General features: G+C 38.8%; 1 protein-coding gene across 1 annotated transcript in view; it reads left to right on the top strand.

The window, feature by feature from the left end:
* The first annotated feature begins 1,117 nt into the window (after positions 1-1,117).
* Positions 1,118-13,361, top strand: part of SERPINB7 (serpin family B member 7) — a 60,895-nt gene continuing 48,651 nt past the window's right edge. Inside the window, exon 1 of the mRNA XM_004452920.4 lies at positions 1,118-1,195. The gene's annotated coding sequence lies outside the window, so the exon portion shown is untranslated. The remainder of the gene's footprint in view (positions 1,196-13,361) is intronic.

The following is a 13,361-nucleotide window of genomic DNA, read 5'->3' on the forward strand; positions in this document are numbered from 1 at the left end:
AGTTTTTTTTTTTCAAGTGATTTCTCTAAGGATTACAATATACATACCAAATGTAAAACAGTTTATTAGTATTCACATTTTTCCATTTCAAATGTAAGAGAAAGCATACTACTATTTTGGACTTGCTACCTTCACCTCTTTATGGTAGAGTCATATTACCTGTACATTCAGTGAACCTTGGGAAAATTTCAGCAATTATTTCTTCAAATATTTTTCCAGCCCCTTACTCTTTTGTTTCTCCTTCTGGGACTCCTGTGATTTAAATAGTAGACATTTTCTTACTGTCTCTCTTGAGGCTTTGCTCATTTTTTTTCAATCTATTTTTTTCTCTTTTGTTCATACTGAAAAATTTCTATTGATCTCTGTTCAAGTTTACTTACTTTTTCCTCTGTTATTTCTATTCCTCTATCTTTCAGTGAAAGGTTTTATTTAGGTTCTGTTTTTCCATTTAATTTCAAGAGTGAAACTGTTTGTTGGAACATTTTTATAATGCCTGCTTTAAAATCCTTAGCATGTAATTCCAGTAGCTGTACCATCTTGGTGCTGACATCTGTTAACTGCCTTTCATCAAGTAAGTTTACATTTTCCTAGTTTTCAGTATGATGAGTTGTTTTATATTATATACTCAATGCTTTGTAACACTTTGTTATGGCTTCTGGTTCCTGTTTAAATTTTCTTTTTTGGTAGGCTGTTAACCCATTTATGATCATTATGATCAAAATGTACATCCTGCCCTGCTTTGGGTTTTCATGTCAATTTAGTTTTTAAAGTGCTGTTCTGGTCTGTCTTGCTACTGTGTGAATCCGTGACCAAACTGAAACTACACCATAGTTCAACTTTTGCTCTATTGAGTCTGTTTGGTTTCACAGACGAACCAAATAGGGGTAATCCCAGGACTTCAAATACAAATTTAAAGGATTCTCTTCTTTATCTTGTCTTCATGACCCTGCTCAAATTCTCCAGTTGAAGGAGGAGGGGTGCTACTGCTTCCTGTAGTGTGGTGAGAGCTGACTGAACTCCACCTTGAGACTCTGTGGCCACAAGAGGTGGAGCTCTGTAGTCTGTGTCAGCAGGCTCTGCTCCTGCTTCTGCTTGCTTGTGATGGGGTGGATAGACACCATAGTCCCACCCCACTGTTTCCAGGCAGCCATGCCAGCGAGGAGGGTGAGGAACACTGCCATTTGCTTGCAGTAAGGTGGGTGTTGTCGAAAGGGCTACATCCTGCAGTGCTACTCTCTTCCTAGATATCTGGCTAGAGAGAACCGTCTTTCCTCGGAGGCTTTTTCAGGTCATAGGATGCTCTACCACCCAGGATAGTATGTATAGGAAGTAAGAAACCCAAGCAAATTTGACTCCAGGTTGCCCTTCCAGTCCTGAGGTCACTAGCCTGTCTTCCTTCTTTTATCCTCTTTCAGAGTCTTCTGATGGTTACTTTATGTGTTTTGATCAGGGTTTCAGTTTTAATTTGCAGGAAGGAATAGAGTGTGTTTATCTTGAGTAGAGCTAGAGACCATTGTCATTTTTTAAAAATCTCTAATTTCATTTTCTACTTTTGCTCAGTTCCTGGACTTTTTAAAAAAAGGAATTCCAGTTTAATTTCAATTTGATAAGAGAAGATTATTTGTAATAGTTCCGGTTTGTTGAAGTTATTGATGTTTTCTTTGTAATCTAAGATCAGTTTCTATGAATGGACATTTGAGGTGAATGAATTCTCTATGATCTCTCTATGATTATATGTTCAATATATTCATATAAGATCTACTCTAATTATTATATTGCTTGTATCTTTTACCACCTAATTCGTTTTCTTTCCATTTCTCTCTCTCTCTCTCTCTCTCACACACACACACACATATACCAAGGGATTGCCATAGAATTTCTTAATACTATAGGCTGATAGTCTCAGGAAATGTAGTCAAAGGGAAAGAATAACTGAACTCTCAAAAGGTGTTCAAACACTTTGCACAGTGGGATGGGGTGGATGAGTCACACATTGCTTGGTGTTCCGTGCGTAGGGTGAACTTGTGCAGGGAAGAGATGACTGGCAAGTGGGGAAAAATTGTGGTGAGGAAAGAATGCGTTTGATAGTGCTGTGAATGAAAATTTGGGGGAGGTGAAGAGATATCTAAAAGAAAGCTTAAATAAATGGAATTGGATTTGTGTGTTTTTTGAAAGGGAATTCCTGTATAGACTGGAACCTGTTGGTCCCAGTTTTTATCCCCTGTTTTATTTTTTATATTTTCTCAATAATGAAATTGGTAGAATTGTAAATGAACTGACTGCAATAAAAGAAACTTTAAAAATTTCCCTAATCTTGTAGACTTGACAGTCTTTACTTATTTTATGTGATCATATGTATTTCCTATACACAGCACATACTCTTTTTCCTCACAGTCAGAATCCCTATATATTTTTACCACCTCCACCCCAAAATTTAGGGCAACCTTTTAAGAGTTTGCATGGGTTGTGAATGCATTACTCTAGAAATAGAAAGGGAACAGCCCTGAGCTGAACTGGTTCATTTTTGTTTCTTTTGAGGTTATGTAGAATGATCTGTTTCCCATATACCTTTATGGGATCAGATTGCCTATTAAATTTGAGGTCGATTTTGTAGGAGGATATTCCTGAATAAGATAAAATGGCAGCTAAATTGACTGTTGACCAAGGGTAATTCGCCTGGAAAGATTGAGAGATGCCTTGTAAAGAGCATGGAAGTGCTCAAGAAGAAAGCACAATTCCTTGAGGGGAAAAATCTCCCACAAGCACCTTGAAATCTCTTCTGTTTCTTATTTGAATGAGACACTTAAGCTTTCTGAGTCTTAACTTTCTCACAATATAAAATGAGAGATTTAGACTTAATCTCTAAAGTTTCCTTTAGCTCAAAACTGTATGTTTATTTGTTAATGAAGGAACAATTGGATTTATGTTTACCTTCCAGGCCTCTGATTTTACAGATTTAACTAAAATTAAAGTGGAGATGTAAAAATCACACTGCAAGTAGGTGAATATATGCAGGGTTTTTAAGCTTCCATTGAGAACAGAACAATCATTTTAAAGGATAAACAGATAGAAGCTTGTAGAAAAATTAAATGTGTCATATATATTTAACTTTGCCATTAGAACTGATGAAGGATAAAATTTAATGACTGGAGATTCAGCATAATTATTTTTCATGAAAGATGGTATGATAAAATAATTCAGAAAATCAAATGGGACCAATTATTACATTTCTTTGGGAAGTTGAAATGTGATGAAAGTTGTACTTTAATTTGCTTCTGAAGACATTTGAATTGGATTTTACTTGGGAAACCTCCTTGTGTTAGTTTCTTTATAAATATCATAGAACAAGAAGAGTTCAGATAGAAAAGGTCACAAGTAGGCAACAGTGATGACACAATTATTTGGGAATTTACCATTCATTATTCTGCTGGTTGTGATCTTGCAAACGTGATGAAATGACAAGGGCACAAATAAGTGGAAATCAGAAAGGCTTCTAATATGTGGAAATCTGACGTGAAGAGATTATTGAAAGTCCCAAGGACTGCAATTATGTAAATGTCTGAGGAGAATACTGTATTGTGGTATTCATTTAAAAAGTAAAAGAGAAAGAAGAAGGTGAAGGAGGTAAAGCAATAAGAAAAGATAATGTACTTATTTACATGTTAAACAAGAGATGAAGACATTGAATTCCATTGTGCCCTGCCCATAGTAAAACTAGAATACACCAAAGAAATAAAAATACACCTAGCATGCAAAACACTCAGAAGGAATTAACTTTGACCCAACATGCAATTAAACCATGGAACTTGCTACTACAAGATTTTATTCAAATAAATAACTGAGATAGATTGGAATGATTAGATATGGTAAGTATAATTTGTATCAAAGTTTCAATGCCTGGAATCTGTAACAAAAATGTAAAACAAACACCAGGCAGACAAATAAAACACAGATGGTTTCAGCTTCCAGGGAATACCCTGATATATTTTAGGATCTGCAGGGTATTTCCCTTAATGCTTTTTTGCTTTTCTGATTGATGAATGTTTAATATTTACTTCCAAGAGTAGTTGCTGAATAAAAGGCAGAAATTATGTATATGGATTCATTGCTTTTCAAAGGGGGAAGGTCAAGCAAGTAGCCATAAATCTATTACAGCAGTTGATTTTCCTCATCTAAATTGTGGAAAGAAACCTTATGGGGGAAAAAGAGGGAAAAAGTCTTATGTCAATGAATGGCAGGAGGCTGAGTGAAAAGAATAAGAATTTTAAAGTCCAGCAGATCTTAATTCCAATTTTCCTCCCCATTTTTCCACCTCTTGCTTGCCCCTCCTCATACCCTAACTGTCTAGCTCAGACAGATTATCCTTTCATGATATTGAATTGAATTGAATTCTGGCTACTCCCCTAAGGAGAATTGAAAGTGTAAAATGTAAACATGAAATGAAAGATTGTTCTTGATTAGACTGTTTATATAACCCAAGTATTCCTTACAAATACCAGCAGTCTCAATGAAGAATAGTTGATGATGAGGAGGAGGAGGAGGAGGAGGAGGAGGAGGAAGAGCAGGAGGAGGAGGATGGGAGTGGTGGTGGTGGTGGTGGCCGCGGCATTCGTTCTGCCAACCTGACTACTTAACCCGGCAAGTGTCTTAGCCTCTTGAAACTCCATACACTTAGTCTCTGGGGTATTTATACCCTGCTACTTTATTTACCAGTTATTTTTATATATGTGCATTTTAACCCTAACTAGACTGATGCAAACTCTATGAGGACAGGGCGTTTTCTTATTCCCCACATATTTTTACCATGCCTACCTTAGTATCTTTCCAATGGAAGGCATTTAATAAATACTTTTTGATGTTCTATTCTTTGAAAGGGTCAGCACTAACCCCCAGGCCATCCCGTTTTCAGAGTACTGCTCTGAATCTAGCACCCTTTGCTACACCATTTCCATTGCTCTTCTGTGAATAAAAACATTTTATAACCTCTAGCCTAACTATGGAGCTCTAAGCAGGGTTCACAGCCTCCTCTACCAACACCTCTAAAGTAGAAGTTTTTCATTTCCTGTGTAAGTTAGGGGGAGAAGGCAAGAGCTTTCTTTTGGCTTCCCATCATCTTCAGAGTAATTTTCTATCATCTTCTTTTATGCCCTTCCTCCTTTGAAGCTCCAAATATCTACATCTACCCCTCCTTTCCAAGCCCGGTCATGCTGATCTGCCAGACTCTAAATCACAACCCTTAAGGATTTTGACACGGCGATCTCAGTTACTGTTTTTGATTTTTCTTCCAGTCCGTCCTTGTCTTGAAGGTTCACATTGGGTTCCCATCTAATATCTAGCTTCTTAACCTCCTCAGTAGTTCACTTCCCTGAGTACAATTGAACCTTGTTATCTTGTCTTCCAGCATAATTGTGTCCATAATCTTGCCGTCTATTAAGTGCCTCTAGTTTTTCTTCTGTCCGGCCTGCAATGGCTTACCACATTTACCATAGTGACAAGTATTTGGGGCTGGGGCTGGGGCTGGGCTGGGGGATCCAGGTGCTGAAGTCCATTATCCTTAAACCATCTGCACTCTGGGATGTGGTAAAAGAGGGCCATGCTCTCTCTTTACCACACTGTGTCTAATCAGGACTTCACGGTCAACCATTTCAACCACACTCTCATTAACTCTAAGTTATGATCTACCACACCTGTCTTTACAGTGTACACCGCAACCATTAATTTTCTCTGCCCTGCTTTTGGGCTTCCAACTGCTGCTATAGAAAAATCATGTAACCATACTGCTTAGCTCCTCCACAAATATTTAATTTCTAACTAAAACAGATTCTTCAATATTACTTTCTAATTCTCTTCTGTCTGAAATTCCTAAGTCTCTTTAGAAATCTGGATCATTTTTATCCTTCCATTGCAATGTAGGAATTTCCCAAAGGAAGGTCCCTCTTTGTCTTTTTCTTCTTCTTTCTCTGGACTCTTTTCCTGGGAAGCTCACCCATGTTTACCTTCTATGTGTCAAAGACCCCCAAGTTAGCATCTGTATCACTAACCACTTTTTTATATACTGACTTAAATTTCCAACTACTTATTCCAACTGGATGTCTTATAGGATCTCACATTCAATTTACCCAAATCAGAACTTTTTCCTCTCCTTCTTATATATATACTTCACCTGCTGAAATCTGTCTCTGGTAGTGACAGTGCCATCCATCCTGGCAACAGAGCCTGAACTGCCTCCAAGTCTCACCACCACTTTGTGGGAGCCACACTAGGTATTTGTCAGCTACTTCCAGGTACATTATTGCCCACTGGCTTCACTCATGCTGCTCCTTCTTCCTGCACTGCTTCTCGCCTTGATTACCCAAGATCCAGATCAAATGATAGCTCATTTGTGAGGCTTACCAAAGACTCCCACTTCTAATTAATTCTTCAGCGTGCCATTTGTTTGCTTTTCTTATTTCATCTTATTAATGTCATTTCATTAATTCCAGAATATGTATTAAGACTGATTATAATATCAAATACTGCAAAAACATGGTTTCTGGCCTTTAATAGTGGACATGTGTCCAGAATACAGTTTTACACTGGTAGGTACCCACAGTTGAATTTGAGTTAATTTTGAAAATGAAGAAATTTGTTTAGGTAGCTGAAGAAATACCATGAATAAAACCTTTGTGAGATTGGTAGTCATGATATTAAAGCTATGTGGGGGGGGGGGGGCAGGAATCACTTTTCCTATAGCATTACCATGATGGTAACTACAAGAAAGCCATGTTTGCTCCATTAGACACTGGGATTTTCCTCTAATTATTTATAAAATTACTCCCTAGTTATGCAGGATATTCAAGTCTTGGAGTAGAGAATGAATTTGGGTCCAGGTAGGCCACTCAATTTTATTCCCTGCATTCTGTTGGGAAAGGTGAACATATTAAATTAATTTATATTATGCTTTTAAAGATAACTGTGGCTAGTGTTCACTTTGAGAATAATAGAACAGGAGAACACACTTCAGAGTAAGCTTCCAGATCAAATTTTAAAGAGAAAATTCAGTGATAATAGCGGAGAAAATTCTGATATACTTGGGCCACAGGATGGTCTGGTGAACCCCAGAGTGCCTATTTATAGTTGTACATTTTAGTTGAGGCAAGGGACCTATAAGAGTATATTTGTGCATTGGAGCCAATGACTACAGTTGGGTGAAGAAAGAAGGGTCACCTGTTATACTCCTGGTCCCAGGATAAGCATCAGCCAAAGGATCTCTTTAAATGATGAGTTGGAAGACTCGGGTGCTGTAAGATCCCTGCTTGGGTGCCTGGCAATAGAGTATAGTAATTTGGGGGAAGGGCCCTTCTTCTCAAGCAAGAGCTCTGACCCTTTTGGGCTGGCACCAGGAGACAGTGTTCTTGTCAGGGCACTGGCCTTGCCTAGGTGAGCACCAGGAAGGGATGCGCGATCTGAGACTCCATCCTGGAGACTGAGGACATTGGTGAGGAACCAGAGCAGAAGAGAAATATGGAAGCCCATGTGGGGGCTGTTGCTTATGGGCAAATTCTTTTTCTTGGGAGCCCCCAAACATCATAGCAGACTGCAGCCCTGCATGTGTAAGTGAGGACAAGAGACAGAAAAATTTTGGTTATTACCATGGACTGGTAAGGCCTGTGGAAGTTTGAGTTATGGTTGTGCTGCAAGGGAGAAGAATGGACAAGCAAGTTCCTGTGTTTGGGCTTCCTTCTCATACACCATTGTGAATAAGCGGTTGCAAATGCTGTCATGGGAGGGATGTCTGAGATAAAGTGGGGGAAGAACACAATGGTAAGTAGAGCTTTAATTATGGTCAAGTCTTGGTAATTCCAAGAAGACTATCCAGTTTGTGTGTTACTCAGGTCCCTTGCCTTTATCCTGCTGTCTGAGTCTCACTCATTTCGCAACTTGAAAGTACTTTTTTCTTCTAACATTTGGAGAAGAGAAAGGATGTGGAATTAAAAAAAAAAAAATTTCAACCCACTCTAGTTAATTACCACTGCAGAATACACAGAACATGAAATTCATGTCCAAGCTTTTTTCCTTATCTTCATCAGAAAATGTACTTCAATGAGTAAATCAAAATTAAGTTTCAGGGATTATCTGTGCCTTTATTTTTCTATGCTATGATATTACTGCTATTATGGGAGTGAACGCTATTTGATTTTTTTTGTCTTTATTTATTTTTTTAATATTACATTAAAAAAACATGAGGTCCCCATATACCTCCCACCCCCGCTCACCCCACTCCTCCCCCCATAGCAACAATCTCCTCCATCATCATGAGACATTCATTGAATTTGGTGAATACATCTCTGAGCACCGATGCACCTCATGGTCAACAGTCCATATCATAGCCCACACTCTCCCATGTTCCATCCAGTGGGCCATGGGTGGACATACAATGTCCGGTAACTGTCCCTGCAGCATTACCCAGGACAACTCCAAGTCCTGAAAATGCCTCCACATTTCATCTCTTCCTCCCATTCCCCACACCCAGCAGCCACCATGGCCACTTTCTCCCCACCAATGCCACATTTTCTTCGATTACTAATCACAATAGTTTGTGAATAGAATATCAGTAAGTCCACTCTAATCCTTATTTTAGAATATCAGTAAGTCCACTCTAATCCTTATTTTATTTATCTAATCCTTATTTCCTCCATCCTGTGGACCTTGGAATGGTTATGTCCACTCCACATCTATATCAAGAGGGGGCTTAGATTCCACATGGATGCTGGATGCAAGCCTCCTGCTTTCAGTTGTAGACACTCTAGGCTCCATGGTGTGATGGTGGACATTCTTCAACTCCATGTTAGCTGAGTGGGGTAAGTCCAATAAACTAGAGTGTAGGAGCTGAAGTCTGTTGAGGCTCAGGGCCTGGCTATCATATGGTCAGTCCAGAGATTCAGATCCCCTGGGTATATATTAAACCCCAGCACCAACTACAGTGAAAAAAAAATCACATCTGAGTCCAGCTCCATCACACAGAAACACAAACTCCAAAGAAGGGCCAGCTGACATGGCATTGAACTCCATCTGCCATGACCATAGAACCTGTGGGTGTCTGTAGCCCTCAGAAGAACCAATACCCGGAGTTGTATCTACTTTATCTGTTTCTGGGACTCTGCTGAGGTGTGCATAAGGGTAACCTCTCTGATAACCTCCCAGCTCTTTTTTGGAGACTCATAGCCACATAAACTCATTTGTCCTTTCCATTTCCCCCTTGATTCAGGTCAAAAAGCGTTTTTAACTCCTGGTATTATATGTAGACTGAGATATTCTGCTGGTCCGAGTTGATCCTTTTATTTAAGGTCATTTTCTAGTTACATCATCAGCTGGTACTTGGTAGTAATCCCTCGGCGCCAGGGAGGCTCATCCCTGGGAGTCATGTCCCATGCTGGGGGAAAGGCAACACATTTACATGCTGAGTTTGACTTCGAAACTGGCCACATTTGAGCAACACAGAGGCTCTCAGGAGGTAACTCTTAGGCACCCTACAGCTCTAGGCCTTGTTCTTATTTCAGGTGCACAGGCTCACAAGCATAGTCATTAGTATCAAGGGCTCATTGTTGGACCTTCCTTCTTTTTTGGTCTTTGCCGTTGCACTTGGGGGATTGTTGCTGTTCCTTTAGGGACTGTGATAGAGCTCCCCTGGCTAGGAACTCGTTATTTGATTTTTGATCAGCTTACAAAATTCTTTTCTTCTTAAGACAGAGGCAGAATTAGACCAAATTGGCAGCCAAGCAACTTTAAGACAATGGTGCCATCTAATACCAATAGTCTTTTTATGAGAGAACCTGTTCATTTAGGCAAGCATTGGCACTGCCATGGAAAACATTCAGCCAGAAGAACCAGACTTGCAGTGCCTTCTGTGCACCAGGGTTGCAGCTGGGTGCAGCATGCAGTTCAACAACATGAAGCCAGCAGCGGGTGTGGAATGCTTTGTGTGCTCTTGTGAGGGATGTGCTGATGGTGAAGGTCTGAGCAACCAATTGGTCCCAATCTCCCAATCCCTATGGCCAGCAGCTTTTTAAAGGGGAAGCCCCCTTCAATAGACACCAGGTTGTATTATAACAGGGAGGAGACCATTTACCTGGGCGTTGCAGTTGTGGCTTTCCATTGGCAGGTCAGAAAGGTGGCGGGGGAGGCTGGCAGGGTGACAAGAGTGAACTAACTCCCCAAGTTTCAGTTCCCATCTGAAGCTGCCGAGTTCGCAGAAGTAGCCAGAGAAGCCAGGTGAGATTACTAAATCCAACATATATGTCTCGGGAAAATTCCAAGCCAGAGAAAACTGGGATTAAGAGGGAATGGGGAAGGCTGGCCAAAGTAATGTGGGGTTGAAATGATCACCTGAGTTTGAGGAATGATCAAAATATTGTACTGAATTCTAGGTTAGGTCATTACACAGGGTAGGGTTGAAAGAAATTAGGCTGTAAGAAATCAATTAAAAACTGTAGTAAAATTGAATGGTACTAAACTCAGATTCGCAGCTGCCTTGCTTTGAAGTATGGATGTTACCCCTCACATATAGAGGGCTATGTTTGAGTCAGGCTGATAAATTCTGTCAATCCTAAAATTGGTTTGTATGATTATATTAAAACCATTGTCATTGTAAAGAGCAAAGACACTCTAATTATCTCTTCAAATCTGATTCACTCACAAACTGAATGAACCCCACAATCACTGCCTTAGTCAGATACTATTTTGAAACCTGGTTCAAAGGCAGATGCTTATAAAGTTCGAGACAGTGCTGTATTGTGAGTCACAGGGAAACCATCCCAGCAGCTAGGTCTATACACCAATAAGCAGGTGCTTGGACAATGTGTAGACTCTGCCTACAGACAGATTTTGAAACCTAGTTCTAATATCTTTAGAAAAAGAAATTGTTTAGAAATGCTTACTTTGGTTCATCAGGCCCCTATCCTCAGAGTATGGGGAAAATAATCAGGCTCAACAGTCCCTTGGAGTGTGGAAATTGTTTTTGGCTTGTGTGTGAGTGAGAAGAGATGGTTTAGAGACAGGAGATAAATCCCCATCAGGCTTTGCGTGCCAGAGCGCCCCCTGTGAGTACATTATTGATTTGCATATTCAAATACGCTGACCCAGCTGGGGCTGCTGAGAACAACGGTGTGGTCATTATCACATCTCCAGAAAGCTGAAAAACACCAGTGACATATGCAAGGGTTAGAAATCGTCCAGGTAGTTTCCCTGGAGGGGGTGGGATGGGGCGGGAGAAGGTTTGGCGCTAATAGAGGGAAACATGGTGACCCCAGGTCCCTGCTGAGCCGGCTCTGTCAGTTCTCCCAGTTTTACTCTGCATCCTGCTCTTTACTCGTGGCCACCCCATTTGTCCTCAGCTCACGGTGCCAGCCCCCATCCTCCATTAAAACGTGCTCTCCACTCCTTTCTTTTCATTCCGCAAATGTAGGTCTGTGGCTATAATTTTCATTCATCTACAATTATTTTCCAATTTCCATTGTGATTCATTTTTTGTCCCATTCCGTTGTGGTTAGAGAGGATACTTTGTGTGATTTCAGTGTTATAAAAATTTTTTAGACTTATTTTGTGACCAGACTATGTAGTCTGCCCTTGAGAGTGTTCTGTGTGTCCTTGAGAAGAGTGTTTATTTCCTTCTGTTCTTTATGGTGTTCTGTATGTGTCTGCTAGGTCTAGCTGGTTAATTCCATTATTTAAAGCCTCTAGTTTTTGATCATCTGTCTGATTGTGCTATTATTGGAACTGGGATATTGAAATGTCCAATTATTATTATATAAATATATATTTCATCCTTCATTTTTGTCACATATTTTGGGGGTGTTGTTAAGTGTGCATATGCTTGTAATTTTTATGTCTTTGATGAATTGTGTGTTTTATCAATATATAATGTCTTGGTCTCATACCAATTTTTTTACTTACAGCCTACGTTTTCTAGTATATATAGATCTATCGATCTATCGATCTATCCATCTATCTATCCATCTGTCTATCTACCTACCTACCTATTTATCCATCCATCCAGTCCTCTTTCAGTTACAGTTTGCAGGGAATATCATATTCCATCATTTTACTTTCAAACGTTTTTTATTTGGATTGAAAGTGATTCTCCTGTAGACAGAAGGTAGTTGGGTCATTAAAAAAAATCATTCTACCAATCTCTGTTTTTTAATAGAGCAATTAAGTCTTTTGCATGTAAAATTAATCTGATAAAGGATATTTGTCTGCATGTAAAATAAATCTGATAAATGATATTTGTTGTATCTCTTTGTTTTCTAAGTATCATATACTTCTGTTTCCTATATCCTGCTCCTTTGAGGTTAAATTGATTTTTTTGTATTATACAATTTTTATTTCTTTCTCATTTTCTTTTTTTGGATGTTTTAGTTATTTTTTTAGTGATTACCCTAGGTGTTACAGTTAACTTGTAAATATTATAACAATCTCAACTCAGCTACTATTAACAAAGAAGAATAGTACAAAAATATCTCTAATCTTATTCAGCACCATCATTCCCTCTTTTTGTTGTTATTGTCATAGCTTACATCTTTATATATTGTGTTACCATTAATATAGATCTATAATTATTATTTTAGGCAATTGTTTCTAAATTGTATTGGAGAAAAAAAGAACTTACATACCCAAAATTCATTAATTCTAGTAGTCTTAGTTTGCCAGAGCTGCTGCAACAAATACCACACCATGGATTGGCTTAAACAACAAGCTTTTATTGTCTTATGGTTCTGAAGGGTAGAAGTCCAAATCAAGATTTTGGTAAGTCCATGTTTTTGCAGATTTCATAACATTCTGGTGATGGCAGTCGTATGTCACATGGTGATCTTTCTGTCTTTTCTATTCTATATCTGGCCTTTTGCTTTGCATCTCCATGTTAAGTTTCCTTTGCTTTTAAATTACAGCCAATTTGAATTCAGGCCCAAACATTCAGTTCTGCCATAGGAACTTTTTTTTTTTTTTGTAATTTATTTATTTTTTTAAAGTAGTTCCAGGCTCTCTCTGCCTAGAGAAGCCCACATCAAATTTTGGTGTGTATTTCCATCTTTCTCTACCATTTCTCAGCAAATTCTGTTCTTTTCCCCATTTCCCAAATAAATTCTTAAAAAAAAAAAAAGTTGTTCCAATAATTTCTTGAATGACAAAGCTCAGCTTTTAATTTTAGACAGAAATGCAAATCTATTAACTGGACAAGTATGTCTCCCTAACTTCTGTGTTTGAATGATGAGTAAAAAATTGTAGCATCTTTAAAAACAAAACAAAACAAAACAAAACAAAAACAAATCTGCTTTCAGGATAGATTGAGCACCAGTCCTGAGGAATCTGATTTCTTTATGTTT

This window comes from Dasypus novemcinctus, chromosome 16 (assembly GCF_030445035.2).
Source record: "Dasypus novemcinctus isolate mDasNov1 chromosome 16, mDasNov1.1.hap2, whole genome shotgun sequence".
In the NCBI taxonomy this organism is placed as follows: Eukaryota; Metazoa; Chordata; class Mammalia; order Cingulata; family Dasypodidae; genus Dasypus; species Dasypus novemcinctus.